The sequence below is a fragment of the Amphiprion ocellaris genome, chromosome 6 (genome assembly GCF_022539595.1).
Source record: "Amphiprion ocellaris isolate individual 3 ecotype Okinawa chromosome 6, ASM2253959v1, whole genome shotgun sequence".
NCBI classification, from domain to species: Eukaryota; Metazoa; Chordata; class Actinopteri; family Pomacentridae; genus Amphiprion; species Amphiprion ocellaris.
In genome coordinates, this window is record NC_072771.1 from 28,319,713 (window position 1) to 28,339,446 (window position 19,734).

The 19,734-nt window shown below is 39.2% G+C and overlaps 1 protein-coding gene across 5 annotated transcripts in view; it reads left to right on the forward strand.

Annotated features, from left to right (window-relative positions):
- Positions 1-19,734, forward strand: part of grid2 (glutamate receptor, ionotropic, delta 2) — a 529,256-nt gene that overhangs the window by 376,467 nt on the left and 133,055 nt on the right. The gene's annotated exons all lie outside the window — the stretch shown is intronic.

Here is a 19,734-nt window from a genome sequence, read left to right on the forward strand (position 1 = left end):
CTGAACAAATGTGAAGAAGCAGTTAATGCTTCTTTACATTCTTTGTTTTTGCGTGCCGGATTGCTTATTTATTTTTCTTATGTTTTCCCGTGCACCAGTTAGATACAGCATCAGCCCAGTAACTCACCTCCCCTTCAATAAAGCCTGGTATTAATTGGATTAATTAGGAGCGTTTTCAAGTGGTATTTAGTAATGATACATGCATAATGAATTTTAACAGGCTTCATGAAAGGCAGCCCTTCCCCTCACAGCCATGCACACATTAATCGCACTGTTTGGTGGTGTGTGCCTGTTTCATTTGCTGTGTCTACGTGTCTGTTTATGTAAAAATACTGTATATACAGTGACTGATTCCATAAATTTAAATCCAGTATGTCAATTCATGGAATAATAATATATGATAATATTATGTTTCTGTCATTATGTTTAAACAGAACATGGCACGCCTAAGCATACCTACTTGAAATATGTCAGTATATGTTTGGGAAAAGACAGTAATAGACTCCTTTGTTCTCACAGTTTAGGTTCCTTAACATTCCCCATCCCCCCGATAGAAACTAGCTTTCCTGATATGAATAACTCGGTGTTGGTTGATTATACATATTGATATGAAAACAGTAGATATGGGTTAGGATTAGAGAGATATATCACACTTGCAGTGCCTTATCCTCGTATATTTCTGTTGGATGGAAAGACATCTGTGTGCACAGGTTCAGCACATTCACTCTTGTACCACACACTTACAGCAGCGCATGAAAATAAGACCCCCTCAACCACACATTCACAGTGTGTCTGTCCTCCACGCCAGAGGGATCTTTTTACAGATAACAGTGGGCTGTGATTGTGGATAATGTGGTGAGACACCGACATAACGCAGCATGCCATCACAGACAAAATTAATCTTTAAAGCACAGCATAATTACATTAACGCACAATTCCCTAATCAGAGAGCATAATTACTTCTGAGGGAATTAAAGCACTTGTTATACAGTATTCCTGCCATAGTCTCACTTAATACTCTGAACATTTGTTGGTCTGTCATTGGGATTCAATTAAATTCATACATGGCATAAAATGACTAAAGAGGGGCTGATATTCCTCTCAGAGTGCTGGTGTAGTAGCTTTCTCTTGGAGCTGAATTGAGCCCTTGCACATCATGTGGAGCCCTTTTAAATGGTGTTCACACTGAGCATCTAAGCACCTACAAAGCCATGGCAGATGTATGTCATCCTGGAGAAAAAGGTTAGTGAAAATAGTCAGCCTCTAACTACCCCACCACCAAGAAGAAAAGTCAGAGGAAAGTCCTGTCTGACCTAGTGTGTGTGTATGAAGGTGTGCAGAGGAAAGGCTAAAAAGAAATGAAAGCCCTGGGATAGCAGTAGGAAATAATGGTGAGCTTCTCTTACTGCTCAAGCATTCCATTACCCATGATTCCCAAATGTAGCTGTGAGTATGTTACAAAAAGGTCGAACTTAAGTACAATAGCAATTCAAACCCACTGCGATGGAGGACAAGACCTGTTAAATGTGCAAAATTCCTCCTATCACCTTTGCATTGTGAAAATAGGTTAAAGGTGGTTATATACCTCATTGTGGCTTAATGAAAATGAAAAATAACCCTGTTGTTTTCATTTTAATAATGGCTTAAGTGGCAATTCTTTCTGTTCTTATGGTATATGATTCAATTATCCAAATCTCATGTGTGAATTGGGACTTACCAATACTGTGAAGTGCAGATGGCTACTTATTACAATGCATCCAAATATTGTAGTCCAATGTGGCCATGGTGTTTCCTACCCACATATACTTGGAAGTATCCAGGAGCATATTACCATCCCAATAATGTGAAGTTTTCTGTTCAATACATGCAAACGAATGGCAGAAGAAACACAAACATCCAAGAAGGACCTGTGTAAACTGAACCAGCACGTAGCATTGTCATGAAATGTAACATGCAGATCTTTTGTTTTAATTTCTTCTTTTGTTTTAATTTCTATAGCTGCCAGTGATCAAGGAGGCTGTCAGAAAGACCCAGACAGTGCATATTTCTCAATTCAGGCTGGCACTTTATAAACATTAATAATGGCAGAGTATCAAGAGCCAGCAAATAAAAAGAGTTGGAACAGTTTTTATTCATTTTTTATAGATTGCCAACAATGGCCCTCAATTTCGCAGACTGGGGACCAGTTATATTTCATTATTTGAGCAGCTGCAAGATTATCTTTGTCATGCATTTACTTGTAGAGATTCTCTTGGAAATATTCTCTCAAGTAAGTGTGCTGCATTATTTCAACATCAGCCTATATTTAACATTCCCCATGGTCACGGGACAGAAGCCTCACTGCTAAATATTTGATCCCTAGCATTTCTTGTACGAACCTTTGCTCAATTATTTACTTTGATTCTGTGGTAATTGTGTGTTTTACTAGTTGCAGATACTGAGGTTTCACCCAGCAATGACCTTTTCCTAGAAAAAATTGAAAGAAAAAAAAAACATGTCAAACTCTTGAACCACATGAAATGAACACTGGTTATTTTTCCGGATTAATTATAGATAATCTGTGTCTCTCTGCCTCCCCCATACCCAGACCATGTGCATTAATGTTCAGAACATGGGGAGTCAAATGTATTTTCCTTGTATCTGAGCACCGTTCTGTATTGAAGAATTCTAAATTATGGACAACAGACCCCAAAGAGCCAAATTGCATTGCTACTACTGGGGCATTGAGATATATAACCTGTGTGCCTGACCACACCATTAACTGTAAATGCGTACTCCCCTAATTATAGTATTAACACTACAATCTATTGAGAATACCACTTAACCTGTGCTTTCTTTCCTCTCCCCCCTCACTGTTCTTCCTCCTCTTTCAGCCTCCTTATCCCTGTTGAAAGTCTCATTAATGACAGGCACACAGTCAAGCCTTTTTTTATGTTTTCTTATCATACCTTAATTAAGTTATTCTTCTGAAGAACTCTTTCTTTCTGTACAACTCCCTTCCCTCTTTATGTTTTCTGATCTTTTCCCGCCCTCTGTCCTGCCTGCTTTCATGAATCCCCAACCTCTTCCCAATCTGCTTTCACCTTTTTCAATCCCCAATCTCTTGTCATGACATTTATCCCTATCATACTTCACACATATGCATACAGTTGTCTAGTGATAATGATAATAGCAGACAGCTGAGATCAGTCATAATTATTGCTGCTACTCTGTGGTAGAATTGGCTTTCTACTCCATTACCTTCAGTAGCTATACACAGGAGCCTATATCTCTCTCTCTATACATCTGCAGGCATGACAGGCTCCACTGATCTCTTACATAGAGGCGACAAGTCTGCCATGTGTAATTGCTTCGTTAGCTATCTGCGACATCTTAAATTACTTCACAGAGGAAAAACAGCATCAAATGCTTTAGAACAAGCACAGTATAAAACGGTTTGCGGCTAACTGAGGAGATAAGGGAGGGTACGGGGTAGATGTCAAGGTAAAATGAAACAAGCAGAAGAGCATGGAAGACAGCTAGAAAGGAGATAGATGACCTAATCCTTATAGATTCCATACTAGAGATAGAAACAGCAGCACAGGTCATAATCGAGTCACAATCATTACACTCTCTCACATATGTCCGTGCCTTCCTCCTTCTCTCACATCAGCACATATTCTCCATCTTTTGGAAGAGAGACAGAAATATTTTCCCTCTTTACAGGAATCAATGACCTGTAAAAAGCAGTGTTCTTAAATTGAGGTCACCTTCAATTATCATCTCCAGTCCCATCTGACATATGTGGTAAATTATGTTAAGTGGCTTCAAAGAGTCAGTGGACCTTGGAAGCCCCTCACAGTCCTGTTATCATGTGAAAAAACATTTCCTTCCATTACATGTTTGGAAAGATTGAAAGACATTTTTTTTCACGTGATGGCTTAATGTGCTCGCCAACTCAAATACACTTAATAGCTGCAGTCACTCTGGAATGCATGCGAACTCAGGCGCACACACATTTGCATAAATCTTCTGGCATGTTTGAAAACGTTAAGCCAACTCCTTTTCACTTTGCATGACAATTTATGTCACTCTGCATGACCATCAGTACATAACGCAGAGAAACGCTGGGTTTCCTCTACTCCCTACAAGGCACACACACACTCACACACAAATACATAGAGCAGATTTCCTAGCAAACAATTCATAATTCCAAACAGTTAATTATTGTTGACAGAGTTTCTTTTCTAAATTTAAGCTGCAGTGACACCCGAAGTTGTTATATTTATTTTTCATAAAATTTAACAGAGAACAGATGTGCTCCACAGTTGTGTTAACCTCCGGGTCGGGACACAAAAGCTCAATCAAGCTCTTCTGTCGTTTTGTCTTCTTGTGGGAGCAAAAGTACTGAACTGTGTCCCAAAACAAGGACATGAATCTTATTTATTTATTTATTTTTTTAGCTTAAATAGTTCACAAGCACTTTTTTGTTTGTTTGTTTTTAATCCCATTTTCATTTCACTTGTTATTGTTACAGTGGAGTGTGAGTTTCTGTTGTTATTTTTTTAGAACTAGAAAAGGTTTTGATGTCTGTACAAACTATGAAAAAATTTATCTTAATCAATGGCATCTGCATGTTTACATTTATTCTTATAAGATATGTATTTACTTTCTATTGGAAAAGATACCAGGTCTTACACTGGCACAACACAATATCCTGAATTGTGTGGATAAAAATTGGCTGCTGTTTTTTTTTTTTTTCCCCTCAACAACTTACCTGCTATAGGCTTACAGACTAATATCCTGTCACTGCTTTCTGTCCAGATGTTCCTTCCACATGCTCACAGTGCAGTGTTCCACTGAACTACTCCAGATATCAGCTCTTAAAATCAAACATGTTAGAAATATGTGCAATGGCTTTTACTGAACTGTTTTACACAACTATAGCTGACTTTATCGTGCCTATATAGATTTAAAAACGAGCAATGACTATCTAAGTGAATATGTGCATCTGTACTTGTTTTACCACCATAAATATAGCGACATCCAGATACAGTGTTTACAGTCATAATTCCACAAATTTACATTTCTATTCTTAGATGCATTCTCAGTTACACTTTGGGAGGAGTGTTTTTTTCTGCCTGATTAAGTTTCGGATGCATCCCATATTCATTTCAAATCAACATGTCTCTGCCATTTATTTTATTAACCACTGATATATTAGATAGAGTGTGACTCATCACCATGGTAACCCAGAAAATGAAAGAAAAGCTTTGAATAGGTAGTGAAAGGGTTTGAATGAAGCCAATCCCTGATATTTTCCAATAATCAACCATGTAGTTTTGGTGCTTAAACCTAATCAAAGAGTGAGTGAAAACAAAAATAAACCACAAAACTTAAGTCTAAATATAATATAGTCCCACATAGGAGGCAGACTTTGTTTTTCTGAAGGGAGGGTCCTGTGTCAATCTATGCCCTTATCCCTTCCTCCTACCCAGCCTACATGGAGTGCAGTGTCGTAGGTGAGAACATATCTTTGTCTCCAAATGAAATTCCATTTCTTTTGAAAAGAAAAATGCAGTGCTGTTCTTAGGAATGTAATTTTGTGGAGACACAGTTAAATGTGTATCATGTTCACCTTCTATGTTAACATACTCGCATATGATGAGTGGCACTGCTGGAGTGAGGGAGACATGAACATCTGTAGATTTTACAGCCCAAATTAATAGTTGTTGAGACATTTAAGTCAAAATCATGTATGTTAAGTTCATGGAAGCACTAGAGGAAAAGTCAGAGCATCACCACAGTCATTAGGACACATTTTCTGAGAAAGATGTAGAAATGTTAGTGGCAATCCTTCTAGTAGATGTTGAAATATTGTTGTGTAATTTTTGGAAACCTGCTGGTGTTTCTACATGTGAGGTCAGGGGGTCAATAGAATTCTCTGGGCACCATGAATATTTTGAGTAGACATTCATGGTGCCCACACACATTAGATCATTCTCTGGGCACCGTCAGTATCTCTTCAGAATTTTTGGCAGCCCATCTTTTGTTTGGGTATTTCTGTCTGGAACACAGTGATGGGGATTGATGGAGCCTGAATTTCAGCACATATTAGATACAGTGTGAAACCAAAGTTGTAAGAAGCATTTGAGGTTGGGATTTAAGTACATAGAAATATGTAACTGTTTCACCAGGAGGTTGTACATGTGCTGTTGTTTCAAAATAAGCAGTTATGTTTTCAGAGCGAAGATACTAATTAAGCCATAAAGGCCAGATCAAGATTTATGATGATATCAATTGTACCACGGTTGCTAACAAGGAAATGGGTATAATAAGGTGTTTATTAAATTCAGATTTTTCATGCACAGCATGTAGGTGTACAGTAGCCTCTCACATGTGCTCTGATCATGAAACAAAACAGCTCTAAAGGCAAGTGCAAGTTAGCAAGCTTTATTTTAGGAAGGCTAGATGAGGGGCAACAACACTGGAACTGATTGTTACAATTATGTAAAGAAAAAAATTTGACAGGGCGAGATAAAGAGGGTGATGAAAAAAGAAAGGGAATTTAGAGACAACGCAGTAGATGAGTCACTTGTAAAGGCAGATACAGAGACAGGCATTATGTGAGTCAGAAAAATGAGAGACAGTAAGTTAGAAAGGAAGTGAAATAAAATAAACAAATCACAGGGAGATAGAAAGAAAATCTGAGTGGAAACAGGCAAAGAGTGAAAGATAGCGATAGAAGGAAAAATATCTCCAAGGGTAGAAAGATCCCTATTTTCCATCCTATTGGGTAGATTTGCATGAATCTTTATTCAGCATGCCTCCCGCACCTCCAGGCCAGGTGGGAGATTGCAAAGGACGGAGGGGGCAGGAAGTGGAAGAAGGGGAAACGCAGTAAGGATGCCTGGCTGAAAGGAAGAAACAGGAGGGAAGGTCTGAGGAGCAGGGAGACGGAGAGAGGGAAGGACATCACTGATTTGTCCTGCCTCACAGATTCTTTCCCCTTCAGTTCTCTCCTTCCCGGTCATCTCACCTGATTGCTCTGAGTGTATGTGTGTGTGTTCGTGTGTGGACCTGCATTTGTGTGTCTGTATGATTTTCTTTGCCTCATAGTTGCTCTTTCATTACATGTGAGGTCTATGCTGATGCTATCATGTAGTGTGGAATGACAGAAAATGGATATTGAAGAATAGCTCAGTTTAAAGAAAGAAAGAAAACACTCTGTTAACTCATGTATGTTCCAAAAAATGTATTTATTATTTAGTTTGAGATGAAACAATCAGGAATGGTATTAACGAGCTTCCAAACTTCCCAAATTCAGAGAAAAGATGAGAGAATATTTGATTTTTCTAATGTTTAAACTTCAGCGTTTCTTCCATTATTATCGTTTGTAAAACTTATTTTTAAAAAGCATGATTAAGGTTAACATGATACAAAATCTATTTTAAGTCTGAATATCATCAGTAATACCAACACTTAAAACCAGCATGTAGCAGCCATCAAAAGAACAAGTACTTCTACATTTACTGCAACATTCAGCTGTTCTTTTTTTCTGTTTGCTGTAAAGAGCCTTCATTCATTTTTTACTTTGGCCTATGTGTGCAGAAGCACTTCAGCTTAGTGTTTCATTTAAAATTACGCAACATCCTGTGTTATTTTCTGACACTCTTTGCCTGCCTTCTAATACCAGCTGTGCATTAGTGGAAATTGTTAAGTCATTTTCATACAAAGATAATGTAACAGCAAAGGTTTGATGACTGAGTCTGTCATCCATAGTTATATCTGTTTAAAAATTGTCTGACATTTTGCGTAATACACTTCTTTGGTGGACTTAAATAAAGAGATTGCATTAATTTCATCTATTTATGTTCAGCACTCAATTCATAAATACTGATTAGCCACAACGTTATGACCACTGACAGTTAAAGTGAATAACATCGATCATCTTGTTATGATGCAGTCAAGCAACTCCCCCAAGTCCCCACTCCCACATGGCAACAGCAGTCCTTGATGCCAGTTGCCATCCTCAGCAGCACAATGCACCCCGACACACCGCAAAAACTGCAAAAGAGTGGCCCGGGGAATACAACAGAGCTAAGCGGTTCACATGGGTTCCACACTCCTCAGATCTAAATCTTATTGAGCATCTGTGGCATGTGCCAGGATAAGTCTGATCTAGGTAGTTCCACCCTGCAACCAACAGGACCCACTGAATTCACTGCTGCCATCCTGGTGACACAGGACATCCCCAGAGGTCCTGTGTCCATGCTCCACTGGGTCAGGGTAGATTTAGCAGCATAGAGGAGACCAACACAATATTAGGCAGGTGGTCATAATGTTATGCCTTATCGGCGTATATAAGATAGGAGCAGCCAAGCTTAGCACATCAGTCGAAATACAGAGGAGCTGCTTCACTCACTCTGTCAGAGGTGCCTCCAACAAATTGTGCATTAATACTTGTGGATAATGAGAGTAAGATATCTGATTAGTCTGGTTTTTACAATGAAGTTGCTGCCTTTGCATGCTGCACAACATCCAAGCGAATCCCAGTTGACGTATTGGCAGCAAAAAATATTGTTTCAGTTTTGACTAAGATGGGCAATTTCCCTGTTTTGTTATAGACTAATCTTGCTGCTGAACTAAAAGAGATTAAACTGATATTGATCTGCTCATTTAACTCCCAGTCAGGTGGTAAACAAGCACATTTCCCAAAATGTTGGGTTATTCCTTCAAGGCTTCAATTCTCTGTCTTATCTTTTATCCTGTCCTTTTCTAAAGTGTGGATAAGGCAGGAACACTAAATAGATATTTTTTTTCCAACCTTTGTGATAACAGCTTTTACCCTTGTGAACTCATGAATACTTGAGTATTTGCCGGCTTCCTCTGTGGCCTGATTGATGACACCGATTTGTTTTTACCTGGAGGGTTGTGCCAGTCATGAGTGAACACACACGGACCGACCAGCACCTTACTATATTCTGGGTGACCACTGCACAGCGGACACTGGAAACTAATTGAAGCTGACGAACTGCCTCTGGTCTTCTTGTATTTGCTAAAGTGTGGCATCGCATATGAATATTTGTTGTGTTTGCCTGCAGAAAGAGAAAAGAGATCTCAAAAACTTTAGAGAGCCAGGGTGTCGGGGGTGGCGAGACATAAGAGATGCAGATAAGTGAAGCAAACAAATATGAAATTGGAAAGGAGTGTGAGACAGCATTTTTAACTATTACCTGCTGTCACACAAACCCCATTGGGAAATTCACTGTGGTGCCAAACAAAAGCATTCATTGTGTAAACAGTATGGGTAACACTAAACACTAGCCCGGCAGCCACTCGTCTGCTTCTCTGTTTGTTGAGACAAGCCAGGAGAAGTTTTATTTCCCTGATACGCCACTGTCAATCCCGTCTCATGTCTCAGCCAAGACTGATTCTGTGTAGTGACATAAAGAAACTGAGCACAAGCACATTGATCCTCAAGAAAATGCTGCTGGTGGCTGCATGTGGTGTACTAAGGTTCCTCTGTGTTATTATTATTTAAAGAATTCTGCAGTTGGAAACAGCTCCCAGAATCTTATGGAAAGAAAGAAATCAGGATGAAAGAATAGCAGTGCTGTTGTGTGGGTACTACAGATTTTTTTTTCGTCCTGGTCCATACCGTTTTCTGCAATACTGCAAGCACAATTGTCTGTATAAATTGTGTTCCTGAAATGTAAAACATACCGAGGAGTGCTGAAGAAATCAGCATTATAAATCTCTGGTTCCGGCCCCCTTACACCAACCCATACCCTTTTGATTTGCTCTACTACTGTGCTGTGAAGTATGAGAAGTCCTCGTCTGCATTTTAACAGGAACAGTCCCTTTTGAACCATGTTTGAGTGCAGTGCAGAGTTCTGAAACTGTTGATTCTGGCAGCTATATGTTTGTATTTTGTTTGTTTGCAATTTTACCAACAGTTGTGAATCATGAATTTCTTTATTCTGCAAATTTTCATTCTTTAGTACTCAGTTGGACCATGTGGTCTTGAGTCCATTGAGGCAGGGAGATTACTGGTAAATCTCTCTTTGTCTGGGATGTCATGTTTTTAATACAACACTGAGAGAGAAGAAAAAAAATTGCCAGGTAGATGGAAGATAAAGGTTCAGCTGTGAGGCCTGCTGGTCTGAGTGCTGTGAAAAATAGTGGGAGGACAGTATGATGGATACAGAGAGAAGGAAACAAAAACCAAGAAGCAGTCATGTTTGAGCCCTCAAGCTAATGTTTTTAAGTCAAAGACATGTATGGATGGATGAGTATAGAGGGAAAGTGAGGAGGGGAGGGGGGTTGGATAGGGAAATGATGTGGGTTGTCAGTCCTTGGGTTAATCTTTGCTGTGTAGTGGATGGATGGATTGATGGATGGATAAATGGATTGACAGAAGCAGGGATGTGAAGGGGAGATAAGGGGGAGGCCTAATTGCCTGTGACCCGGTTGTAAACATAGCGCTGTTAAGGTGGCAGCTCAGAATGACTGAGGGATCAGTGGCAAAGGAATGCAAGTGAGAGAGCAGCGGTATCTGACACCAAGGTTGTGTCCTTGTGTTAAGCATGGCTCTGTAAATAGGGGCAACTGGCCCAGAAACAAAGGAGAGGAAAGACATTTGCCAAAACCTTGAGGCAGGAGAGATGCACTGCTCAGGGGCAGATAGATTGGTCAAGGATTACATAGCAAGAAAGAGCTTAAGTGAGGTGAATCATACAATTTATTTATGGAAATAATGTTATGTGTCAACACAGACAAATATGCCACCGAATCAGACCAGAACATCATGCCTTAATACTTTTGCTCTAGCAAGGATAAAAAGAAAACAAAATATCTGAGTTATGGTGATCCATGAGATTTTTCCTCATGGATGAGGCCTAGTCTCCCACTAGGAAAGGATGCCACCGGTCTAAAACTCCATCTGAGGCAGAGCTGCCGAGGTGGGAAATAGAATATGACAAATACAGACAATTTGGCAGGTATTTCTATGCCTACCTGAAAACAAACAAAAAAAAAAGGAATTAAAATGTCAGATAAAATACAAATGATTGCACAGTCATTCATACACACAACCCTGAAAACACAGTATGTCTGTCTATTAAAGTTATGTAATTGAAAGCTGGGGTCCAAATTTTTAACACTTTTCTTGACTAATAGTCAGCCATGTTGTCAATTAATAATCGAGTAGTCATTGAAGTGGTGGTTTTCCATATGCTGATGAGGCCATTTTTACTGAAGGAGGTTTAATGTTCGCTGCAAATTTGGCTAATCTCCATTAGCCTAACAGCTACAAGAATGCTGTCCCATTAAACTCTGGCTTGTTTTGTTCACAAGAACAGTGGCCAAAACCCATTAATTACTACAGAAGTCTCTGTCATGGTGGCCCATTGCTAACTACACCCTGACAACGGTTTTAGCCACACAAACACCAAAAATTGCCTCACCCATCCACAGCAATCGAAATTTAAACACAGCACGAGTAAAATAGCTGTTACAAAACTGCTAACTAATACTCACTACAGTTTGAATTTGACCATTAACATTCCCATGGTGCTCAAATGCAACATGACTGCCTCTTCGGTTTGCCGCGGTATTTCACACATCAAACTGCAGTCTTTCATGCCAATAAACAATAAGAGGCTCCATCTGAAGGCACAACCAGATGCTACAGTAAATCTAAAAAACGGTTTTGTGCCATGCATGTCCCTCGTCTGCTGCTTATTAGTTAATATTTTTAGAATCTGTCAAATTATTAATGGCAATTAATGATTAATATTTTTAAAAAACAAACTAATGTAAAAGGTTTCCTTCCCTCTAAAATAATCCCTTCCTGCTTTAAAATTGCTTAGATGTAACTCTCCACTGTTACTTTCATCTGTAAGGTCTCCCCCTTCTCTCACCACCCAGCCTTCCCTACTCACAGCACCTCGAGCACAACTAGCTCCCCTATGACTCTGCTCAAACATTGAAACTACCCTGCACTACACAGTGGCAATTTGTAGTATTGGAGTATTTCAGCCATATGTGTCAGACCCAAAAAAACTGATTCTGAAGGAGAATAACGAAACAGAAAGACTCACCCCACAAGCTGACAGGATGGGTTCCTTAGGTTTGTTACATATGAAAGCCCGGAAGTCTAAATCAAAATTTTTGAGTTATCAATACATTGCAGTCTCAAGGTGGAAATGCTCAGCTATAGTACTGAATGCTTATTTCACTCAAAATGTTTCTCTTCACTTAAAAAGAAACTCATATGAACACATTAACAAGGTAAAAAACTTCATCTTCACCGGGGGACGGCTGGCTTTTATTATGCAAATTAAATGTATCCTTGGTCAGCAACACGCAAGGGTGAAACGAAATAACAAGGCGCAGCTAGAAATTAAGTTGTGTGAGGAAAACCTGTGGCAAATGGGACAGGTATCTTAGTGAGTGCCATTATCTAGCACCATTTTACTTCACCATGAAATTGGAAAATTTCCCATAAACTTTCCACATTTTCTTCAATTTTAATCTGTGTTGGCTCTGCGACAAATATTACCGCTGGCACCAGCTGAAGCGGAGGCTGCTGCAATGATGGAACTGATGAAGGAGCAATGTGAATTGATGTAACTCATCAGCACATCAGTCTCACACGGTCCTGGTTTTCAACATCCTTTCCTTAACTACATTTTATTACCCAACATCCCTCCTGTCCAAAACTAGCCGCCGTATGACCACAGTCACAAATTTAGCACTCAAACGCTGTTACCATCTCATGACACAAAATGTCTACTTTACCACTGCAGCTCTGTCCCAGTGGTCTGTGAAGGTCTGTATGAAAATATAAACACTCTTGTCGGAGCAGTGTATTCATTTCAAATCATTTCCACAATTCCCCAAGTGTAAAATTGATAAGAAAGTCAATTGGTCATTACTCTCTCATAAATTCAGACAGTCAAGCGCACTAAAAGAGAAGGTTACAGACACATAGAGCAGCTGCACGACTTTGGTTCTTTGGTATAATCCTGCCTCTAGAGGCCAATCATGGCCTCTCCACTCTTCCACTGAATAATCAGTAAATATTGGCCCAAAGCTATTAAAAACAGAAGCCAATTATTTCCCTTATAATTACTCAGACCTCATTTTCAGTATGAAGTTTTTTTGTAGTATATACACTTACCATAATAAGAGTTCCCCAGGCAACAGTTAACTCCCTAGGACCTGCTTTACTAAGAAAATCTCAGTAAGGAAACAATATTTTCTTTTACCCACCCATAACGCTTTTGTCCAGGATTTAAAGCCCCATCACCCCACAACATTCATTCACGCATCATTAAAGCTGCACCATGTCCTTCCACAAGGGAGTGTGAAACTGCATATGTATGTTGTTTCTCAGAGCGCTGGTACATGTCTTTGACAGTTTTACTTGCCTTTTGCCCAGTGTAGGCTGGGATGGCATGTAGACCCTTAAATAGATAATGAAATCAAACAGAACTGACTACAAGCTACATACTAATCAAAATGTGGTCAGTTGCTGCAACATCTTGTCCATGGAAAAAAAAAGCATTGACCTGTGAACATCTACTGTTCTGCTGACAGGTGTTAACCAGTTTTCAAAATTTCTCTCGAATGCAATTGGATCTGTGTTCAACTCCAAAAATAAGGAAATTAATTTCTCTTTATCTTTTTTCTCTTTTTTTTTTGATGCTCCTGGTTTCATTCTACACTATACACACATACACTCACACCATCGCCTATCTCAGGCTACCGGAGGACTGAATACTAAACAATCATATCATTGGATAATCTGCGAGTGAATCACCACAGGCTGACAGTAGATTTTCTCATACACTTAATAAGCATTGGTGTGTGTGCGTGCGTGTGTGGTTGCACATACTAAAGTGATTACAGTCGTGGTAGTGGAGGGCAGATTTGCATTGGTTTTATATGCTATCCATGTTTCCTTCCCTTTTCTTTCACCTCTTGTGATACCTTCTTCTCATTTCATTTCCTCTCCTCTCCTCTCCCCTCATCTCATTCTGCACCACATTCACTCTCTCTTGTTCCACCTTCCCCATCTTCCCAGTATGAGCCTTTAGCACCAAATCTCACTGAATTTTATTAAGGTGTGACCATCCATCCTATTCCCCCAGTCTGGTTCACTGTGTTTTAAGTCTTCAACTTCTATTTCAGACCATGTCAAAAATATTGGTTATGTCAAATACATTTCTAAACACTTCAGTTTTTCATGTTTATCCTATTTTCTATTTAGCATTCTATTCACAAAAAGTCAGCATTTTTCTAAATCCTGAAAATTGGCTTTTTGAAAAGCTCTCGTAATTGGACGAATTTGAAAATGCCAGTCTTACGTTGTGTGAATGATAAAAACAGCAGACTGTGAAAACACAGGCATATGATTATCACTTTGTCAGCATTCCACAGATATTGCCTAAGTGCTTTGGCTTAGCAGTAATGTTAAGCAAACACATTCCTGGCACCTCCACCTACTTGTGTGATTACTTATTTTGTATGCTGTGATTATTCGGTAACACATCAGCCAAGGAATTAGCTACGATATAAATTATTAAATCTGTATCAGTTAATTTTATTTAATTAACATTACCAAAGTGGTGTTCCTGTTATATGTGTATGGGAAAATGTTGAATAATTTTTGGACAATAGTGTCTGCCAAACAGCTATAATACTATTGTGAGGGGTCAGGGTTGGTCAGAACAGAGGATTTCAGTTTAAAAACTGGAAAAAAAGAGAGTGAGGAGGACCCTCAAATGGAATACAGAAACAAGGACTTTTCTGAGGACAAAAGAAAGACCAAACGGTTACAATTAAATATTAACTGTCCCTTATCTGGTTCAACTGAACCACAGTTGAACCAGATAAGGTTCAACTGTGCCAAAGGAATGCACCAATGTAAATAATTTAAACTGCTCTGTGTTTCAGTTGGTCATTGTTTAAATGTATTGCAAAGAACAAAGCACATTAATGCAGCCACAACAGTATACTGACAACAGTCTATAAATAGAAAATTATAGTAGTTTAGTACAGTTAGAGTAAAACAAAATGTGGTGATTTGTGATCCACAGAGGCATGTAGTGATAGCTCTACCCAATATATATTATTAATAGTATTAGTATGAGTATTGTTATGAGTATTGATATGAGTAGTATTTTTCCAGTTGCAAATTCACTATCTTAATGCCATACACCCAATTTTTTTCTGCATTTTTCCATTTTACGACACATTTTATTTTTCTGTCCCTTCCTCTTGCCTCCCTCCATCTCAACTTTTCTCCCTCCATTTATCAGTTTATTTCTTGTCCTTTTGAGTGCCCTTCACAGAGCGACTCTTTCTTGTCTTCCCTTCTTTTCTCTCTTTTTCTTTTGCCCTCCCTCTCTTTCTCTCTGCCAGCTAGGCCTGCAGGCTTTCAGCAGCATTACAGCGTGTAAACCTCGGATTACAGCAGCCAGAGTCTGCCTAGCACTGCATGCCTCTGCGGATCACAAATACACAAGTGTGCAAATACACACCCACCCACATGTCATTTACACATAAACATGCAAGATGTTTGCATAGCCACGGACACACATGAACCTTAAAGACAGAGATTTCGCCTATGTACATCGCACACAGACATACTATGTCCACAAACACCAGCACTGGTCTTCTCCACATCAAGATGCTTAGTTCACTCTTTACTCACCATGTCTCTACCAAAGCTAACTCGCTAGAGGATTAGCTCCCGTCTCCTTGTGTGTATTTGTCTAACTTCTGTAACGATTATTGCTGTTGTTTACCATACTTAAATATGGCCTCGTTGCATTGTTGTGGGCCACTTGCCATCGCTTAATGCAAGTTGTGAAGGACACGAATAAACAGATCAGCCACAACATTAAAACCACTGATAGCTGATGTGAATGACATTGATCTTCTCATTAAAATGCACAATGCAGCTCTCTGTAGGGAAACCTTGGGTCCTGGCTTTCATGTGGCTCTTATTTTGACATGTATCTGACGGCAAGAACTCTCACAGATTGCAGCTCACCGTGGCCTCCACTGGCAAGACAATAAGCCTTGACACACCATAAAAATGCTCGTCTCAAGGAATATGACACAGATGAATGACTAATTCAAATGATTCTGATTCAAACTGATTCGAATCAACAAAACTGATCCACAGAGTTCCCATCTTACGACCGAAATGATCAACATTAGGGGACCTACACAGTAACAGACAAGTGGTTTTAATGTTATGACTGATTGACATAACATTCACACCTTAGGGCTCTCAACATCTCCTGCTGGGATGCCCTTCTGCAAAATACCTAAAACCAACCCTATCTAATTGAAAAACATATATATACCACTAATTTCCAACATCTTTGCACCTCTCATTTCCATTAGCTGGCAGCGTATTGGATTCACTTTCCCTGCAATATTCTCTCTGAAATACAGCCTGTGCCCAGAGCAGTTCAAGCATGATGAAATATTAAAAAAGGACTGAAAAAAGACACCGAGCAAAACATATTTGACAAAAGAAATCAGTGGTATGGAGATGCAATTTCCAGAGGTCAGAGTTGCATAACTTTGGAACTGCACAGCGGATTGCGATTATGCTGCGAGTTGCCTCGTGTTAAATTATGAACATGTACATCCTTGTGTGGCTAAACAAAGAACAAAATTATGGAGCACTTAGGTAACTTTAACACAAAAATGAAGAGGGAATATATATGGAGAGCCTAAGGAGGATATATCTTTGCTGCATGCAAAACTTTTTTTTTTTTTTCAAAACTGTCAGTTTGACATTGGGATCATGATATCACTTTGTTTTGCTACTAAATCTGAATAGATACTATATATGGTTCTAAAAACCTCAGTGGGACAAACCCACACTTTCTTTTCCAGGGTGTAGGGATTGAAATTGTATAGAGCCATTCTGAAAGTACTTTTTTTTTCTTTTCAATTTTCAGAGACCAAATCATTAAATCTAATTTACAGCTCTCATTGTTACAAAAACCATCATTCAAGCATTACCTGCTCCAACAACCTGACCCTCTGAATGTCTAAAAATTGCCTTACCAGGACCATGCACCATCTGTTTTTCTGGACTGCAACAGAGAAAAGAAGAGCATTATATGGCCTCAATTTAAGTCCAATTCTTTTTTTAAAGTGACATTAGTTGAACTTCATTTTCTTTTTTCTGTCTAATGAGGATAAGATGCTGTTGCAAGTGGTTTTAACTGTTTTTATTGACTGTTGATCTCCTCCCCATCCCTTTCTGCATGGTAGTGTGTATCTGCTGCTGTGAAAGCTGTACTTTATTGCATATCCGGGATCATCCAGCCATCTATTCAACCATTTCTCAGTTCCATCCTCCAGATTTCCGCCTTCTGTGTTTGTCTGTGCTTATTGTCTTCTCCTGCTGGAGAAGTGTCAGTTTTCATGAGGGGTCAAGAGATGTGTTAATGCAACAAAACGACTGCATTTGGACATACCCGGCTCAGAGACAACCCTCAGTGAACAGCAGGAATCAGAGTGACGGGTGACAGGATGGAGTGTGTGTGTGTGTGTGTGTGAGAGAGAGAGAGAAAGTGAGTGTTGGACAGCTGAGAAGTGAAGGGTGCCAAGAGTATCCTCCTGCCAGAATGGCTGTAAAACAGCCCCTAACTGTCTACACGTGCTACACAGACACACACCCTGCAGATTTCAGTGTCCATTGCTTCAGAGGTATAGTACATGATGTCCAGCAGTCAGCTGTCTACCAGACTGTCAAGGTTGTAACGACTGAGTTACACTTACTAAGTAACCAGCTCTATGGCTAACTAACTGACACCTTATCCATCTGAGTGCAGCTGACATTGTGTAAATTGATTTCCCAGGTATTATTTTCTGCTTTGCTGGCCAGGCAACAGGACTCAACATAGAAATGAATTGACAAACAGCTGGTTTGGCAAAGGTTAAATGCAAGGTATGAGTAGATACAACCAGTGTGCTGCAATATGAAGTTTGAAGATAAGTATTATGTGTGTTCTGGAGGCTCGGGTCTTTGGTTTTAGTGCAAATAGTTGTTCTGCTCATGTTACACAATATTAACTTTCAGGAGAAGAAGTGATAAACTGGTAGGTTTCAGGGAATATTAATAACACGTGCCAGCAACTTCACTGTAAGAAATCAACCAGGCAATAATAATTACATTTTGGAAATGGATGTAAATGACGTGATAACTGATTTCTGTCACCCAGTTATAAGCCAGTGAAAACAGTATGCAGATTTTGCTAATTTGATATTTCATAATAACCATATACTCTTGCACATTTACAGTTTTTTCTACTTTCATACCACAATTTACTACAGAAAGATTTGTTGGGAACTATTGCTTCCGATCAAACCAGCGCTGGCCATTTCAGCAATAAAGTAATCTCATTTAACTGTAACAACATTAGGGGTTCTGTACTTTTTTTAACTGTGGTTTTTGAGTCACTCATCAAATATACAAGCAGTTATAATGTCAATGAATAAAAACAAAAAAGGAAAAGTGGAAGAATACATTAAAAACTGGCCTCGTTCACTTCCATTTAAAAAACAGAAAACCCTCCACTGCAAGCTTTGCTGTTGAGCTTTATGTAGAACCTGCAAAGAGAAAAAAAAGATTTGAGGCAGAATTATGGTTCTCTGCTTCCCTCAGATAAATAAGTCACCACCCATTACTGTGGGTCCCTTACAAATGTGATTTAAAAAAAATGCAGACAAAAGTAAAATAATGTCTCCTTTCTGATGCTTGAAAACTGCAGTTCTAAGACATACTTTACATACCATTCCATTATGATATATGTGCATGTATAATTTCTAACCTCACATGTATGTGCATGAATAATTTATCTCAGTGGTATTTAATGACTTTGCGTTATTCCCTCCCCGCTTAACTTCACTTAACAGTCCCTATGGATTTACATCTTCATCTATGTCCTTCAGTATGTGCCTGTGTGTTTGAGTGGTGGTGGTGGGAGGTCGCTGTGTAGTTGTACATACATTTTCAGCCACACAGAATCAGTGCCTTCTTGCTTTTTTTTTTGGTATGTGCATGTAAAATCTGGCTAAATGGATATAACAAACAAAAATCACTCATGACAGGCCACAAGTTTAAGTAACATACACAGATCACCACATGTAGCATTTTATTCATTCCTTAGAGCGACTGCAGAGACGAGAGCAAGACCTAAATATAGGAATTTCACTGCCTACCTAACTGCCTGCACTCAGCAGGCAGACACTGAGAAATGAGTGACAGAGAGTAAAAGAGAAAGGATAAATAAAGTAGAGAACTTTTCCACCTATTAACACCATTGGAGAACTTCGCAGGTAACATCTATCAGATAAAATCTGTATCCCCAAGTGGATCCTCAATCCTCCATCAGTCTCCTCATCATTGTACTGTACAGTCTGACATCTCTCCCCTCAATTTCCTATGGGGAGAGTAAACCAAGTGAAGGGAACATCTTTTCTTTAAAATGACCCCTGTTTTTTGCCTCCAAGTCTCGCTCTTACTTATCTGCTCTCCACTTCCCATTTGGTCTCCATCCGCCTGTTTCTTTCCATCTTTTTCCTCACCTCCCATCTAAGAGAACATAAAAAAAACAGCAATAAACACACACAGAGATGCACACGAATTATGTAAACACCATATCAGTCATTTGTAGATGCCCATGGAATGCTTTTACATGGCTTGGCTTTACA